This window comes from Triticum dicoccoides, chromosome 4B (assembly GCF_002162155.2).
Source record: "Triticum dicoccoides isolate Atlit2015 ecotype Zavitan chromosome 4B, WEW_v2.0, whole genome shotgun sequence".
Lineage (NCBI taxonomy): Eukaryota > Viridiplantae > Streptophyta > Magnoliopsida > Poales > Poaceae > Triticum > Triticum dicoccoides.
In genome coordinates this window covers 455,254,988-455,273,843 of record NC_041387.1, presented here as the reverse complement: position 1 = coordinate 455,273,843, position 18,856 = coordinate 455,254,988, and positions in this window count along the sequence as shown.

Genomic DNA, 18,856 nt, shown 5'->3' with positions numbered 1-18,856 from the left:
GACTTGTCTAATGTTCATGAATTTGGCGAAAATGACGCGGGAAAGGGTGAGAACACAAACACACTTGCATGTGGACCAAATATATGTATGAAAAGGGTGGTTTGATATTCAAATACCAAATGCACAACTTTGATGTGGCACCTATCTCGCAAAGTGCACAGTATTTCTTGCCCCCTCGTGTTGGCAGGAGGGTAATCCTAACCTATGAACGCATGCCCGCCCCGCGGGGGTTCACCTAGCAAAATGCGGAGTAGCAGCCCCCCCCCCCATCACACACACGCGCGCGCGCGCACACACACACCACAATTTCAGTTGGCTGGAGAGGGCATCTCACCAAGATGTATCATAAAACAGACCAAGAATAATCCACCTTGGTTGTACAACCTCTCTCTTGTTGTTGGTCAAAGTGATGGCCTTCCATGCGACCCCATAGATGGGCTAGCTCGCTAATATCATGCAAGTAGCTAGTTCCCGAAGACAACCACTGCCTGCTTGTGGCCCAAACATATGTATAGAGGTATTGATGTTTGAATACACATTGGGACAACTTTGATGTGGCACCGTGCTTTGGAACTAGAAATCCACACATGGAGCAAGGGTGAGTTGACAATACATATGTCGTATGTCACACCGCACTTCGAGCCAATGATGGGGATTCATGCATGCATGCATAGTATGCAATAAAACTTAATTAGGTCTGAATCTCACCATGACCTTCTACGATAACACGAACCAAAGGAAGAATTAATCCGCCATGGTAACCTATCTTGTTGTTTGTCAAAGTGATCATGTATGTCCACAGGGACCCGTGAATATATAGGCTTGTCACTGATAACCATGCAAGGGAGTGTACCGTTCGAAGACAACCACTACATGCATATGTATGTATGGTGGTGGTGCGTGCATGCATGTTTGAATACCATTCACAACATTGATGTGGCGCGTGCATTGAAAATCGCACAATCCCCACACAGAGCGAGATCTGTTCATGACATGTCGTGGTACTAGCCACTTCGACTCGATGGGAGGGATTCATGTGTACACATGCATGTGTGCTCAAACAATATCATGTCATCCTAGAGCATGATCTATATATCGTAATACAAACAAAAATAGTAATCCCCTCCTAAGTCAAATTAACCACTCTCGTTGTCAAGGAAAGTAGTGATGGACCAAGCGGGCCCACAGATTAAGCATCGATATCGCTGATAACCACATGAGTGGGTGCCAGAGTGTCGGCGTTCTGGGAACGGGGGTCCTAGACTTGCCTGCCTACGGCCTGCAGTGTGGCTCAACCAGGGGCCCAGTACGGCCCGTCTTCATCAACCAACACGCAACACCCTCACGAGGGGCCAAGCCTCGCGGGGCGGACGACACAAGGCCTCCTCAGGGGCGGCCTCACCAGGCAGGCTCACGAGGAGGTGAAGAGATCAAGGCAAGCGGTACCTCGCGAGGTTCTCATGATGCAAGCCATGACGATCAAGACCAGGCGGGCGCCAGCCTGCGCAGTGTCCTCGTTTCCCCTTTGGTGCAAATGGGGCAAGCGCAGGCGCAGAGTACCGAGGCATCAGGCAAAGGTTTCCATATCGGTGCAACGAGACCAAGACCAGCAGAGTGGCAGGATGGAGGTCACCCTGGAGCCCAAGACGGCGTCATCACCAGTGCCTTTGGCAGGTGAAGACCACCTTTAGTCAGGATAGCTTGTACTAGCTGTCCCCTTTCAAAATGGCCGTTGTTGGATCCCTTCACGCTCAATATTTGGGAAGAGGACAGGGCCTCTATATATAGGGCTAGCCACCACAGTAGAAGGCATCTCATCCAGAGCCAAGGTAGACAGATCGATTCCACCTAAAACACACCACCACAAGAACACCTCTCCTAGCGAGGCTGTTCTTCCTCTGTCCTGCTCATCACCAGCCCAAGAGGCAATCCACCACACCACACACTGTATTAGGGTATTACACCACAACGGTGGCCTGAACCAGTATAAACCTCGTGTCTCTTGTGTTGTTCATTGATCTAGCTTAGGGATCACGGCAAGGCTGATGGCGTGTATCGGTAGGGAGAAGATCTTCGTGCGCACCCCAGAGTTTGAACCTTAAGGGTTTTGCCGGAAACCGATATCCGACATTTGGGGCGCCATGTAGGGGTGCGCCAGAGTCTTCCTTCCGCCGATCTGCGTTCCACTGCTTCGTGGCATCCATGTCCGGCGACCCGACGACCAACGCCAACAGCTGGGCGGCATGGCCAGCCCGTGCCATGCCGCCTGCCCAAGGTGACCTCAACCCCACATCCCAGGCAGCCCACGCACCGCAGAATGCTATGGGGCGTAGGCGACGCGGTCAAGCACTGCCCGGCCTTACTCCATGACAGGTGCGGACAGCTGCAAGGGTCTCAAGCCAGGCCGCGGCCACGGCACCGCACAACAGGCGGAAGCAAGCGAACATGAGGGCCGCCCTCACTATGGCTCAGGAGTTGCTGCGGTGCAGGTTGCAGGAGGGCGGGCGAGATGTGTTGCTGGAGCGCGTCGCCGAGCTCCTGGATGCTGCGGCCTCAGTGGCACCGCCTTCTGTTTCCAGCTTCCATCCCAGGCCCCGGTCGGATCACGTAGCGGGCCTCTTCGTGCCCGCGCGCCCTCACGCGCACCCCAAGGCTTCATCAACACCAGCTCAACCATCAGCGCCGGACGCCAGGCTGCACCAGCACCACCTCCGGTGAACGAGGACACACGCATTGCCGCCTACAGCCCGGGCGTGCCGCCGCCCTACCATCCTCAAGACCGCGTGCTAGGCCAAGCCGCATGGAGCATGGGGCACTACGGCGAAGTCTTCGAGGCGGCTACCTCGGAGGCTTACGTGCGCCACATGGTGGATCGGGAGTACACGCTGGAAGACGACCCTAGCTCGTTTCTCGGGTCAGGCTAGGAGGAGGAGACGCCAGAAGCCGAGCCTTTTCAGGAGCCTCAAGGAAGCCTCACCAACTGCGCTAGCAGCAACAGCTATTGGGTATCGCAAATTCCGTAGGAGCAAGCTTATGCTAACCATGGGTCACGGGAGGTTTAGGTCATCGCAATGGAAGGCTGCCCCAGCTCAGCAGCCTCCCTTCCGCCAGGAGGAGCGCATTGGGGGCTACAGGAGATCGGCCGGGAGCTAGGCCCCTCCCCACAACACGCAAAGCAAGGCAACCCCCAGAGGTAGGCCCTCTACCGGGGAGGTGCTGCAAAGCCTACCCCCGGTAGAGGACCCGTGGTCGCCGAGGAAACCGCTGGCGTCCCCTTTGCCCCATTGGCTTCGTCCTTGGTCTTCGGCTGCCGTCAATGGTGGTCGAGGGTGGCACATGGCGGCCCCCTCGCCTGGAGATATGAAGCAAGGCCCGGTGCCTGTGAAGAAGGCCCCGTGCCTATGAAGCTCACCGCCCGTGACACTCTCACGTAATAATGAGTTCGGGATGTACATGCCCCGGAGTCTCCGGAGAGCCGCCCTCAGGCCTTGGGGGCTCCCTCCCACGCCCAGTGGCAGCACTTAGCTCCGCGCTAGTGAGAACACGTCGAAGACTAGACTAGGTGTCGGACGCGGCCTTTTGCTTTTTGCCTTCCTTTCTGTGGTCGAGCTTCCTTGCTTCGGATTTAAGTTGAAGTTGAATTCGCATTTGTGTGTTTGGGGGGAAGGGGGGTGTCGTGTCTCGTTCGTGTGATTTCTCATATTCTGGTTTTTGCCCAAGTTTGGAATTTGCACTAGCTGCTTCCCCCTCGCGAGCCTCTCGCGGGCGGGGCTAGGACAAGCGCACGCGTGCATGCATCCCGCGACCGGCACTCGCTCTCGCGAGGTCCTCACCACTTGGTCAGCAGGTCCCACAAAGGACCCTCGGGGGCTCACGGCCCCGCAAGCCTATTCAAGACTTGTCCAAGCCAAAGGTAAACTACATCAACTAGCTTGTTGCAGGGCCTGTAGAATCATGTAGGTGCATGTTCGGCATCGTTCCTAAAGCATACGGACGACAATCTTTTTACATGAGGGGCTTCCCCTCCCAAAATGCTCTTACAACCTTTAGGGTCGCGCCAGAGCTTTTGTGTGCAGGATAAACAACAGGGGAACACGGGATCAGTCAGACATATCACTCACTGCACCCTCTTCGTCACCTCCAGAGGCATCACTGCCGCCACTGTCGTTGTCACTGGCATCACCATCGCCATCATTGGCGCTGTCGTCACCACCATTAACCACATCGCCACCATCCGCTGCAATTACCACCCCATCATTGTCAAAAGCGAAGGCCCTAACGAGCGAAACCACATTGTCCTCCACCCACCGCGCCAGGTTGCCTCGGATGGCCTCGGACACCGGGGCGATGACGGTGTCGAAGTCAAAGTGGGTGTCGGTGTTCTGAAGGTGGCTGAAGACGTGAAAAAATGCACGCCCGAGTAGGCCGGGCTCCTCTCCTCGACAAGCTGGCGAGCTCTCTCGGAGCGGTTCTCCAGGCGTGTCACCACATCAGTGAAGAAGCGGAGATGACCGGCATAGTTGGTCACATGAGGATGCGGGGCGTATGCATCACATATATTGCCTAGGGTCGTGTTGGCCCTGTTCCTGAGCTCCTGGAGCATGGGGCCATCCATGTGCTCCAGCGTCTGCCGTTCAAGTACCTCCTCTCTGTTTTGCCGCGCAATGGACTCAGCGTCGTCAACCCGTTGTCAAAGAAGAAGCAGCTCGACATGGGTGGAGGCCAACTCAGTCCGCATCGAGACCAGGGCGGCTGCGGCGGCCTCCATGCCCTGCTCCATTTCAGTCAGCTAGGACCTGAGAGTGATAGTCCTGCCCGCGGCTTCAACTTCGATCAGCTCCAGGCTCTAGTCATACCCGCGCACAAGATCTGCGCGAGCTTCCGCCACACGGCGATCGACCTCTTCTTGGACTCGAGCCTCGCGCACGCCAACATCATCCTCCGCCTGCGTAACCTGGAACTCCCTCGTCTCCAACCGCTTGAGGTCAAGATTGCGCTCGGCGGCCTCCAGCGTCAGCGTTTCCTCGCGCCTCCGGAGCTCCTCCTCCTCGACAGGCGTCTGTCGGATATCGGGTTCTGGAAAAACCCTTAAGGTTTGAACTCTGGGGTGCGGCGAAGATCTTTCCCCTACTGAACCACGTCCCAACGCCTCGTTGTGAATCTAACCTACACGATGAACAACACAAGGGACACGAGGTTTATACTAGTTCAGGCCACCGTTGTGGTGTAATACCCTACTCTAGTTTGTGGTGTGGTGGATTGAGTCAGGGGCTTATGATGAACAGTACAGAGGAAGAACATCCTCGCGAGGGGTGTTCTTGTGGTAGTGTGCTTGGAGAGGAATTTCTCCGTCTCTATTGGCTCTCGGTGAGATCCTGATTCCGATGCCCTTCCCACTTTGGTGGCTATCCCTATATATAGAGGCCCTGGTCCTGTCCCCAAATATTGAGCGGGAAGGGAGCCAACAACGGCCATTTTGAAGGGGAACATCTAATACAACTTATCCTGACTAAAGTTGGTCTTCGGCTGCCAAAGGCACTAGTGACGACGCGATCTTGGGCTCCACGGTGACCTCCTCCTGCCGCTCTGCTGGTCTTGGTCTCATTGTACCGAAATGGTAACCTTTGCTTGATGCCTCGGTACTCCGTGCCTGTGCTTGCCCCCTTTGCACCAAAGAGAGGACACTGGACAGGCCGGAGCCCGCCTGGCGCCCGCCTGGTCTCGATCGTCATGGCTTGCGTCACGAGCACCTTGCGAGGTACCCCTGCCTTGATCTCTCCGCCTCCTCGCGAGCCTGCCTGGTGAGGCCACTCCTGAGGAAGTCTTACATCGTCCGCCCGCGAGGCTTGGACCCTCGCGAGGGTCTTGAGCTTGTGTTGATGAAGATGGGCCATGCTGGGCCACTCCTTGAGTCACGCAGCAGGCCGTAGGCAGGCAAGTCCAGGGACCCCCATTCCTAGAATGCCGACAGTAGTCCCCGGGCCCAAGACGCGCTCGGACTTGGCTTAGCGGCGAAGCGAAAGGGGAAGTGCGGAGCACCGCGGGCCCAGCAGCCTGCGGCTTTGGTCGCCGCGTGGCGGTTGATTGGACGTGGGCGTCTCCGCTTCCCCACGCTGCCTTGGTAACTGCCTGATTTGATGACTCCCTGCATGCAAAAATGAGTCATGATTACTTGTGTCCGTGGAGGCCGACAGTTGGCCTCCTCTAGACTATAAGTACGACGAGGTGTGAGTCCCCGTACTCCATCTCTTTGCGCTCAGCCCGCTTCTTCTTCCTTGCTTCTCCTCCATCTTGTCGCCAATGGCACCGATTCGCTGGTTCTCGGCTGAGGAGAAAGGAAAGGCCCCCTGAGAGGGGCCCGACCCGCTCCCACCGAAGAAGCGGCCGGTCTCCGGCCGCCGTAACGAGGTTGCTTGCCTGGAGGCATCGAGGCCTTGGTACGAGTGGCCACCCCCTGGGTTTCCGCTACCTTTGTACGCCCAGGCCGGGGGCCCTAGAGAGGAAGACGGCGAGCGGCGTCGCCTGCGCCATCGGCGTCGTAGTCGAGTTGTGGCGGTGCACGCCATCTCCCCTGGAGTCCACACCGCGGACTCCTATTGCGAGCTCGTACTTCACGCCGCCATGCCTCCAAGCTCCTGGATACACCTTCCTCCATTTTTTTCCTTCGAGATGCCGCTGAGTGGGCCTCTTGAACTCTGGCTGCAGCACGCCGACTGTTGTACCCCCGCGACCGGAGCGGAGGTCGAGATCGTCGCTCCGGGCAAGGTTTACATGACCCGGGGCTGGGGCGAGATCGCCCGGGTCTGCCGGACGGGAGGTTCCCTCGTGATTCACCTCGAATATGACGGTGCCTCCTTGATGCTCTTCAAGGTCTTCGACGCGGAAGGACTCCGGTTGGAGTGCTGCCCCAGAGGAGGAGGCCAGGACGTTGACGTGGCAAGCGCTAGAACTACCACCTGCTTCCCCAGCAGCTCCTCCAGCTGCAGCAGCGACGCTTGGGAGTCAAGCAACTCTCCCAAGCTTCTTATGACTCCGGAGACGAGCGACGACAGCTATGAGCCCCCGAGCTCGCGCCGCGCCCAAAGCAAGGCAACTACTTCTGGCCACCAACACGGCTGATCTGGATGGGGTTGGCGCTGGCGCTTGGTGGCCCACTGTTGATGATGGCTTCGACCATGGGGGCACATATAGTTAGGTCTCCTTAGGATTTGCGTCTTTTGTTTCCTGCGAGGAATCATGGAAGTACCCCGTGGGGGCATGTAAAGCGTCTGTTGTGTCTTTTGTTGATATTATCCTTATCATGAAGTGGTGGAAGATTCTTGTCCTGTCTCGGCTCGGTTCCCCCTTTCTAACCTTGCGACGGCTTGGTGCTCTACGCTGACAGGTCTCGGTCCCCAGGCAGGTTTCAGCCGTCGCTGGTATGCCAGGTCGCGATGCCATGGTCAAGGCTAGGAGGTGAGCGGCCCGAGGTCCAGTAAGAGCCCCTGAGGCGCGATGCTCAGGAGGTCCCCTTTAGCGCTCAATTAGCCGCCGAAAGGCGAGAAAGGAAGGCAACATCGCTGTCACAGAGCTGCATTAAGTGACGGGTTTGGTGTCGCATCGATTAGCTAGTCATGGAGTGAGACTTCTCTCGAAAGCTCGGAGCCGTTCCTTCGAGGCGCCGGGCTTGTCGTCGGCGGCTGGGATGTCGCTGGCTCAGGCCCTCGTGAGCTTGTCCTCCCTTCCCTGCACTCTCCTTTGTGCTTTGCATCCTGAGGTCCCGGACCTCGAGCGAGCTCAGCTGCCGCTGGTATGCCAGGTCACGATGCCGTGGACAAGGCCAGGGGCTAAGGGCTGGAGAGCTAGTATGAGCTCCTGAGTCGCGATGCTCAGGAGCCCCCCTTTTAACGCGCGAGCGGATCACACGGGTGAGGGAGAGAGAGGGAGCTCGCGACGCCCCCCACGTTATTCCTTAGGTGGACCCTCTAAACCAATGTGAGAGAAGCAAGGGTTGCCATTAAGATTGCCGGCCAGCCATTGGTTGGTCCGAGAGTGGCGAGGGCACTGAGGGCCTGGTGAGGTGGCGCTTGCGGGGCTGCCGCAGGCCAGAGCTCGACCACTCAGAATTGTCAATGTTGCAGGGACGGACCCATGCACAAGCACCATGCCAGTGCGAGCGGCTCCAAAGGTAGGTGTCAATCGACCAGACGATAATCATAGGCAGGTCAAGTATGCAAGGCGAATCAGCTTAGATAAAAGCAGGAGAGACACATGCCACCAGGTCAGGCTCGAGCAGCTTGGGGATGATGCAGCCTGGGGGGCGCCCCAGCAAGGTAAACTAAATACATAAGCAAAAGAGATACATGCCGCAGGGACTGGCCCACGCGACCTGGGAATAATGCAGCCCTGGGGGCGCTCCCAGCTGAAATGAAACTCGAAAGGTGTCACCTGATATCATTGTAGAGCGGGTGTTGGAGTAGTTGATGATGCGCAATCAAGAAGTCGATCCTCACGAGCCATCAGAGCCCTGAGCCTCGGGAGGCTCTAGGGGTCCGGGTGGATCCTCAAGGTCCATCTCCATCTCCGCCAGGAAGGCGCGGGACCTGGCCTCTTGAGCTTCCAGAATGCTCTGCAGAAGACGCTGGTGAGTGGCAGTATGTTCGGCAGGCCGAAAGGCATGCGAACGTAGTTGTGCGGCGGACCCTCGCAGCGTACCACGCGCGAAGGCTAGAGGCGCTCCTGAGACGCGACTCGGTTGAGCCCTGGGTAGTCGATGCAGACATGCATCCCGCCATCCTCGCTTGGATGGGGGGCTACGCCGGGCAGGCGGCGATCGCCACGCATCATTCTTGATTCCTGCAGCTCCTGGGTTACCTTGGTGATGAACTCCTGAGGGTCGGCTCCCCCCTTGCCTCGTGCTTTCCTGAGGTAAACGTGTCATGAAGCACGCCTCCAAGTGGTGCCTGAGCGCCTCCCTTGTGACCTTGGAAAGGTCCGAGGCCCTCCAGGAGAGAGCCCCCGAGCCTTGCCCGAGGAGGGCGCCGGGCGTGCCTTCCTATGCGATGGAGGGAGGCGCCCCTTGCACGGGCGCAGATCCTGATGCGGCGCCTCCGGAAACGCCTGCCTCCTGAGGCCTTGAGCCGAGCGATGTCTTCTTCTTCTTAGGAACTGCCTCGGGAAGGTTCCCACTCTTGCTGTCTGGGTCCTCAACTGACGCAGCTTGGAAGGCACGCTCGAGAGAGCACACCACATCTTTCTCTTTGCAGGGGACTGTGATGACTCTGCCGCTTCCCCGACATCTTGAGGACATTGTAACCATGGTGAGTCACTGCCATGAATTTGGCCAGGGTTGGATACCCGAGGATGGCATTGTATGACAGGCGAATGTGGGCAACGTTGAAGTCGATGAGCTCAGTATTTTAGTTTTTGCACTGCCCGAAGGTTATAGGGAGGCAAACCTGCCCTATCGGAGTGGCGGAACCGTCAGTGACTCTTGAGAAAAGCTTGGTTGGATGAAGCTGATCATATGGCACTTGGAGATTGCTGAACGTCTGGACGGACAGAATGTTGAGTCCTGCACCGCCATCGATGAGGGTCCTGGTAACTTGCACATTGCTGATGACTGGGGAACAAAGCATTGGGAGGACACCGGCTGTAGCCGCACATTTGAGCTGGTCCGTTGAGGTGAACGTGATGGCGCACGTGTACCACTTGAGAGAGAGCGTGGCCTCGAGCTTGGGGAGGACTACGTTCACCCCGCGAGCAAAATGCTTGAAGATGCGCTGAGAGGCTGGGGCCTGGGCACCACCAAGGATGCAAGCGACAGCACACGGCTCCTGGAAGCCCCCAGCCCCCTCGTCCTGATGAAGGTCATCATTCCTTCTTGGCGGTGGTGCCAGAGGAGGAAGGTCTACGTTGCCTTGCGGGCGATCCTTGCGAGGCTGATCCCTCCAAGCCCCTCCCCCCTCCCGCGAGGCTGGTCCTGCTAGCGATCCTCGCGAGAGCGGCCACGCCACTCTTGCCGAGGGCCTCGGTCGTCCCATCGTCCTCCACCTCTCCCCCTCCTCAGCCGTAGCCCAGATCGTTGCGCTCGAGGCGTCGACCGATGCGTCCTTCTCGCACGGCCCTAAGCTCTTGGCATTCGTTTGTGTTGTGGGTCTGGAGGTCGTGGTACACGGAGTACCGGCTGCCCTTGAACGACTCTGGCTGGTTCCTTCCGCGCTTCGTGTCTGGCTCTGCAGCGAGCACGGCTGCTCCCTTGCGCTTCACGTCCTTGGCCTTGGCTTTCTTTTCTTCTGGGTTAGCAGCTGGGAGCTCGAGAAGGGAGAGGCCCCCTTCCTCAGCCCTTGCACACTTGGTCGCCAGGTTGAACAGCTCTAGAGATGTGCATAGATCCTCGTGGATTGCCCGCTCCTCCTTCATCTTGACAACACGGACGCCGTCATAGAATGCCGAGATGATGGCCTCCTCAGTCAGCTTCGGAATCTTGAGGCGTGCGCTATTAAAGCGCTGCATGTACTTCTGCAGGGTCTCTCCAGGCTGCTGCTTGATGCGGCGCAGGTCACTCACGACTGGGGGACGGTCGCGAGTGCCCTGGAAGTTGGCGATGAAGCGGGTGCGCATCTCGTCCCAAGAGGAGATCGTGCCTGGAGGCAGGTTCAGGAGCCAGGTGCGGGCACCATCCTTGAGTGCCATGGGAAACCAATTCGCCATGATCTTTTCGTCCCCATTGGCCGCTTCGATGCCTAGCTCGTAGAGCTGCAGGAACTCCGCGGGGTCGGCAGTGCCGTCGTAGCGAGGAGGCAGATCCGGCTTGAACTTGCCTGGCCAGGCGACACTGCGTAGCTCGGTGGTGAAGGCGCGACAGCCTGCGGTGGCCACCGGAGCCTTTTGCAGACGTGAGGCTTGCTCCTGGGGATTCCCATGCACCGCCGCCAGGGGCTGCGCGAGGTCTTGACGTGCTGGCACAGGGATGCGGTCCCGGCGTGCCGGAGCAGGGAGCACGTGAGCACCTTCTTGGGGACAAGGGATTTCTTGGCAGCTCCTTTCTTGTCGCGCGGGCGCTGGACGTGGTGGGTCTCGTCCAGGGGCTGCGCGCCTTGGAGCCAGGGCACCTTCTGGGGAAGAGGTGGCGGAGGCACCTCCTGAGCTGCGTCGCCTACGCAGGACGGAGGGCGAGGCGGCGAGAGGGACGGCACAGGAGAGCCCCCTGCGACACTGACGAGCTCAGTGATGCGAGCGAGCCACTCGTCGTAGAGGTCGTCGACGGGGTGGTAGTGCAGGAGCTCGTGTGCCAGGAGCAGTGCGGCCTGTGCGTCCATGGGAGCGCAACGAGCGTGCGACGATGAACCAGCTTGAGTCAGCGACGGAGTGGCGATGCGGCCATCTCGCCGCACCAAGGGATGCAGCGACGACGCTTGCTGCTCGTTCCCCTCCGGGCCGGTGGTGGCGTTGGCGGCAGGCGACGGAGAACGACGGGGAGGACCACCGACGGGAGCCGTCTGGGCGACGCGGGCAGTGAGAGCAGCCCGACATTTGGCACGAGCTCGGTGAGCGTCAGCCATGGATGCGATGATCGATTGAACGCGGGACAGCGGAAGAAAGATTCCTGTGCACCCCTACCTAGCGCGCGAAATGTCGAATATCGGGTTCCGGCAGAACCCTTAAGGTTGGAACTCTGCGGTGCGTGCGAAGATCTTTCCCCTGCTGAACCACGTCCCAACGCCTCGCTGTGAATCTAAGCTACACGATGAACAACGCAAGGGACACGAGGTTTATACTAGTTCGGGCCACCGTTGTGGTGTAATACCCTAGTCTAGTTTGTGGTGTGGTGGATTGCCTCAGGGGCTTATGATGAATAGTACAGAGGAAGAACAACCTCGCGAGGTGTGTTCTTGTGGTGGTGTGCTTGGAGAGGAATTGCTCCGTCTCTGTTGGCTCTCGGTGAGATCCTGATTCCAATCCCCTTCCCACTATGGTAGCTATCCCTATATATAGAGGCCTTGGTCCTCTCCCCAAATATTGAGCGGGAAGGGAGCCAACAACGGCCATTTTGAAGGGGAACATCTAGTACAACTTATCCTGACTAAAGTTGGTCTTTGGCTGGCAAAGGCACTGGCAATGACGCCGTCTTGGGCTCTATGGTGAGCTCCGTCCTGCCGCTCTGCTGGTCTTGGTCTCGTTGTACCAAAATGGTAATCTTTGCTTGATGCCTCGGTACTCCACGCCTGCGCTTGTCCCCTTTGCACCAAAGAGGGAACAAGGACATTGTACAGGCCGATGCCCGCCTGGCGTTCGCCTGGTCTCGATCGTCATGGCTTGCGTCACAAGCACCTCGTGAGGTACCCGTGCCTTGATCTCTCCGCCTCCTCGCGAGCCTGCCTGGTGAGGCTGCTCCTGAGGAAGCCTTATGTCGTCCACCCCGCGAGGTTGGACCCTCGCGAGGGTCTTGAGCTTGAGTTGATGAAGATGGGTCGTGATGGGCCACTCCTTGAGCCACACCGCAGGCTGCAGGCAGGCAAGTCTGGGGACCCCCATTCCTAGAACACCGACAGCGTCCCCTTCAGCGATGCAAGGGCGGCCTGGCACAGCTCCACTTGCTGCTCTAGGGAAGCGCTCCAGGCTTGGAGCTCCCACGCGCACTTCTCCATGATCTCGCTACGATGTTCTGCTTCTTGAGCCTCCTCCAGATCTCGGGAGTAGGCGTTTTGCGAGGCCGCGAGGGATGCTTCGGCCTTCGCGTTGTCAAGCTCACACTGGTAGCGCGCGAGGTTGACTGCCACCTTCAGCTTGCGCCGCTCCTCAATCAGCCACAGGCCCTCAGCTTCAAGACACGCGTCCACATCTGCAAGCTCTCCACCAATCTGGCCCATCGCGTCCATCCCCTTCCGGAGGAACTCTTGGCGAATGATGCTTCATTCGCGTGCAAGCTTGAGCATGTTGTCGATGTCGTCCTCCGCCGCCAGCACTAGCGGCGGGCCCTGAAGCAGTTCGCCCCCTCTCGGCAGGGGGGCTGGGGGCTGGTGTCACCATGATCGCTGGCCGAGCCCCGCAAGGGACCCGGACCGGCGCGGGCTCATCCCCCAAAGAAGAACCAAGGATTGATGCCAACCATTCACCGTCCACGATTAGAGGAGGAGCCCTGGGCAGGCTGGCCATGCTCCAAGCGGGGTCGCGAAGGAAAGGTGGCAAGGGCACTAGCTCGAGGCATCCTGTGGGAAGGCTTGTCTCTCCAACTGACCCCGCGTCGGGGGCAGCATGCAGGCTCAGGACGCTCAAGGCCAACAATGAAGACAAGACCGGAGGAGGTCGCTTCTCGGGAGACTCTATAGGCTTGGCAGAAGGGATCCTGAAGAATCACAGTAAGGAAAGGGAGCAGCGGTTGAAGGATTACAAGAATGCGGTACTTACTCATCTATGGCGAAGTACTTCCTAAGCTTCAGCGGTCGGAAGGGGCGACCACTACAACTCGAAGACTCCTTCCTCTTGTGGAGTGCGGCAAAGTCCACGCGGAACCGACCCAGGCGCTCGACGTGAGGACCAGCGGGTGGCATGGGTGAAGAAGCACCCGTGCGGCCAACCTCAGGGGCGCCAAGCTGGGAGGAGCAATCGGGCACCACCTGCCGACGACCTGCCGAGGCCTCGGGAGCTCTGGCCTCAGGAGCCGCGGGTTGTGCCCCCCCATCGACGACCGCCTCAAGACGGGCTTCATGAGCTCCGGAGGACGACGCTTTGGGAACCCTGTGCGGCGTCGGCACCACGACACCCGAGCCTCCAGCCTCAAGCGATGCTTGCCTCCCTGCGCCCACTCTTGGGGCAAGATTGGCGCTGGCGGCGAGGAAGGGAGCCACGGCGACAGGATTCTCGCGAGGCCCTACAAGGCCAGCCAGACGCAATCCCCATTCACTGAAGAGAGGCATCTGTCCCGCGAACTCAGCCCTGTTCGAGCAGAGATACAGGAGACTACCCCCATGCCGTATATCGCCCGGCGATGGGTTGCCAGCCAAGACCTCAAGCACCTTCCTCAGCATTTCTGGTGCAAGTTCCGTCTCCTGAAGCCTCATGCGGTCCCGGTCGCTGGTGAGGGCCCACGTCGGTCGGGAATGATGATGGAGAGGAGCAATGCGACACTGGAGGAACTCCTTCACCACCAGAGGTGCAGTCACACCGAGATCTCTCAACCTCCTCAGACGGTACCATACGAAGGAGAGCCGGGGGCTCACGAGCCTCTCGTGGCCCCAGCTGGGATTGGGAACAACAGACAACGACGGATGTGAGAGCAAAGGGCTGAGCACTCCAACATCCACATACAACCACCGCGTCCGGAACCCGCCTGTGGACGGCGGGAGGTCAAAATCAATCCCCAAGGCAGCCGTCTCTGCAACGGCCTGGAAGCTCACGCACCCCAAGCACTGTGAGGGGTCGGTCAGGTGCAGCGAGAAGAAGTGGCGCAACAGAGCAACAGAAGGAGCGAGGCCCACCATGGCTTCGCAAACAAAGGCGAAGACGGCAAGAAGGGTAACGGATTGGGGATCAAGATGCATCATATGGATTTGATAATGGGAAAGCACTACATTGAAGAAGGCGGAGAAAGGGGGAACCAGGCCATCCCACAGGGCGTCGATGAAGAATCGGACCTTGGTGACGGTCCTGTCAATGGAGGCGTGGGACGCGGGCCAAGCCATCGTCTTCCCGCACTCGTTGAAGCTAGAAGCGAACGCAGGGCAGACCTTGCCCAGGGCCTCCAGGTTGAGCACCAACGACCGGTCGACGGCGGGCTCGATTGTCAGGGACGAACTAGGTGGGGACAGAGGCCTCTTCCCTTTCTCCTTGCTATCTGGTGCAATGGCAAGGTAGGAGCAGAGCTCAAGTCAGATTGGGAGCGGAAGCAGAGGTTCGAGAAAGAAGGGGGAACGGGATGCATACAGGCAGCGAGGAGGAAATAACTGTGTAAAGCGCCGTGGCCGCCTAGCCAGGCGGATATTGGGGAGCATGGGGAATCGGAGACACCCATGTCCAATCAGTCGACACGTGTCGACTAGGGCAGCAGGCTGTGAGGGCCCGTGGTGCTCCGTACTTGCCCTTTGGCTTCGCCGTTAAGCCAAGTTCGAGCACGCCTTGGGCCAGGGGGCTACTGTCGGCATTCTAGGAACGGGGGTCCCCAGACTTGCCTGCCTGCGGCCTGCAGCGTGGCTCAACCAGGTGCCCAGTACGACCCGTCTTCATCAACCAACACTCAAGACCCTCGCGAGGGGCGAAGCCTCGCGAGGCGGATGACACAAGGCCTCCTCAGGGGCGGCCTCACCAGGCAGGTTCGCGAGGAGGCGGAGAGATCAAGGCAAGGGGTACCTGGCGAGGTGCTCATGACGCAAGCCATGACAATCAAGACCAGGCAGGCGCCAGCCTCCGCAGTGTCCTCGTTTCCTCTTTGGTGCAAAGGGGGCAAGCGCAGGCGCTGAGTACCGAGGCATCAAGCAAAGGTTTACATATCGGTGCAACGAGACCAAGACCAGCAGAGCGGCAGGATGGAGGTCATCATGGAGCCCAAGACGGCATCATCACTAGTGCCTTTGGCAGGCGAAGACCACCTTTAGTCAGGATAGCTTGTACTAGCTGCCCCTTTCAAAATGGCCGTTGTTGGATCCCTTCCTGCTCAATATTTGGGAAGAGGACCAGGGCCTCTATATATAGGGCTGGCCACCATAGTAGAAGGCATCTCATCCAGAGCCAAGGGAGACAGATCGATTCCTCCTAAAACACACCACCACAAGAACACCTCTCCTCACGAGAATGTTCTTCCTCTCTACTGCTCATCATCAGCCCAAGAGGCAATACACCACATCACACATTGGATTAGGGTATTACACCACAACGGTGGCCCGAACCAGTATAAACCTCGTGTCTCTTGTGTTGTTCATCGATCTAGCTTAGGGATCACGGCGAGGCTGAGGGCGTGTATTGGTAGGGAGAAGATCTTCGTGCGCATCCTAGAGTTCGAACCTTAAGGGTTTTGCCGGAACCCGATTTCTGACACAAAGGACAACCACCATCACTTTGCATGTGGGCCGAACATATGTTAAATACCCAAAATGCACAACTTTGATGTGGCACATGCCTCAAAAACTGTAAAGTCCCCACACATAGCGAGGTTCATGAAGCATACTACATACATTGGTCCCCTTCCCCCTCTTCGACGCATACTATATGCTCCTATTGTAATACAACCAAAAAGGAATCCTCCTTGATGGTGAAATTAATTAACCTCTCCCAATGTAGGTCAAAGTGATGCATGCATCGATGATGACCTCGCGGGCCCACAGATGGAAGCGTCGCACGTGAATGTCCTAGGATAACCACCGCCTACATGCATGTGGCCCAAAGAGTTGTTGTTTGATGTTTGAATAGACAATGCACAACTTTGATGTGGCACGTGGCTCGGAAATCAAAAAGTCACGACTGAGGTGTGTTCACGGGCGCGTACGTAGTATATATACTAGTCCCCTCCCACCTCTTTGACCCGTACTATATACTCCCACCATAACACAAACAAAAAGGATTCTATCTTGCTGGTCAAATTAACCTCTCTGTCGGCTGTTGGTCGACGTGATGGACGATGACCTCGTGGGCCCATAGAAAGCGTCACACGCGTGTGAGTGTCATGTGGGACAACCACCAATTGCATGTGGCCAAAACATGTATGTATGAAAGGGTTGTGTAATGTTTTAAATAACGAATTCACGACTCTGATGTGGCACCTGCCTCACAAAACGGCCAACCCACACGGTGGCTCACGACTCGTAGTGTACTGCCAGCCCCCCTAGACACACACACACACACACACACACCGCACATCCACCGCAACTACGATGCATGTTAAATTTTCCCACGGTGAACATATGTTGCCAAAGGTAGGATGATTAAATTTAGAAAAATAGAGATCATTAAGATGTTTTAGTACATTGATTGATTTTCTAGGGGTATAATGTGCAAAAATCATATTTGAGCTCCATGCACCCGTGACAGTGCACCTTAATGGATTGGAAAAACCCATGTGTCTCACTGGGTGCATGTTTACTCCCCATGCAAGAAATTTTAAACATTGAGAATCTTGATTTTTAAAATCTTGTACATCAAAAACTTATTTGAAATTCATGAAACTTACGTGTTGTCATATGGAGACCAATACACAATGGTCCTACTTCTTCATCTTGCGTTGGTTTTTCCCTTGAAGAGGAAAGGGTGATGCAGTGCAGTAGAGATAAGTATTTCCCTCAGTTAAAAACAAAGGTATCAATCCAGTAGGAGAAACGCGCAAGTCCCCAATAGATGGACCTACACAAACAATCAAACACTTGTACCCAATGCGATAAAGGGGTTGCAAATCCCTTCAACGTCACTTGAAAAGGTGAGATCTGATAGAGATAGATAAAACTAAATAAAAGACAACTAAATATTTTTGGGTTTGTTTGGTTTATAGATCTAAAAATAAAAGATTGCAAAATAGTAGATTGAAAACAAGTATGATGGAAAATAGACCCAGGGGCCATAGGTTTCACTAGAGGCTTCTCTCTTCAAGGCAAATAATACGGTGGGTGAACAAATTACTGTCGAATAATAGGTAGAAAAGCGCTAAGTTATGATGATATCCAAGGCAATGATTATGCATATATGCAGCACGTCCGTGTCAAGTAGACCGACTCCTGCTTGCATCTACTACTATTACTCCACATATTGACAGCTATCCAGCATGCATCTATAGTATTAAGTTCATAAAGAACAGAGTAATGCCTTAAGTAAGATGACATGATGTAGAGGAATAAACTCAAGCAATATGATGTAAACCCCATATTTTTATCCTCGATGGCAACAATTCAATACGTGTCTCACAACCCCTCCTTTATCACTGGGTGAAATCACGCAAGATTGAACCCAAAGCTAAGCACCTCTCCCATTGCAAGAAATACCAATCGAGTTGGCCAAACCAAACCGATAATTCGAATAGAAATACAAAGATACCAAATCATGCATATAAGAATTCAGAGAAGATTCAAATAATATTCATAGATAAGCTGATCACCACAAGGCAGGGGCGCACCCCCCTAGGGCGTGCCCTCCACCCTTGCCGCCGCCTCGTGGTTCTTCTGGCTTGGACTTCAAGTCCTTTGGGTGTCTTCGGGTCCAAGAAAAATCATCGTGAAAGTTTTACTCCGTTTGGACTCCGTTTGATATTCCTTTTCTGCGAAGCTCAAAAACAAGGAAAAAACAGAAACTGGCACTGGGCTCTAGGTTAATAATTTAGTCCCAAAATTAATATAAAATAGCATAATAATGCATAATAAACATCAAGAACAAATAATATAATAGCATGGAACAATAAAAAAATTATAGATACGTTGGAGATGTATCAAGCATCCCGAAGATTAATTCCTGCTCGTCCTTGAGTAGGTAAATGATAAAAACATAATTTTTGATGTGGAATGCTACCTAACATATTTATCCATGTAATTTTATTCATTGTGGCATGAATATTTAGATTGATAAGATTCAAAACAAAAGTTTAATATTGACATAAAAACAATCATACTTCAAGCATACTAATAAAGCAATCATGTCTTCTCAAAATAATATGACCAAAGAAAGTTATCCCTACAAAATCATATAGTCTGGCTATGCTCCATCTTCATCACACAAAATTTTAAATCACGCACAACCCCGATGACAAGCTAAGCAATTGTTTCATACTTTTGATGTTCTCAAACTCTTTCAACTTTCATCCAATACATGAGTGTGAGCCATTGATATAGCACTATAGGTGGAATAGAATATGGTGGTTGTGGAGAATACAAAAATGAGATAGTCTCACTTCAACTAGGCATAT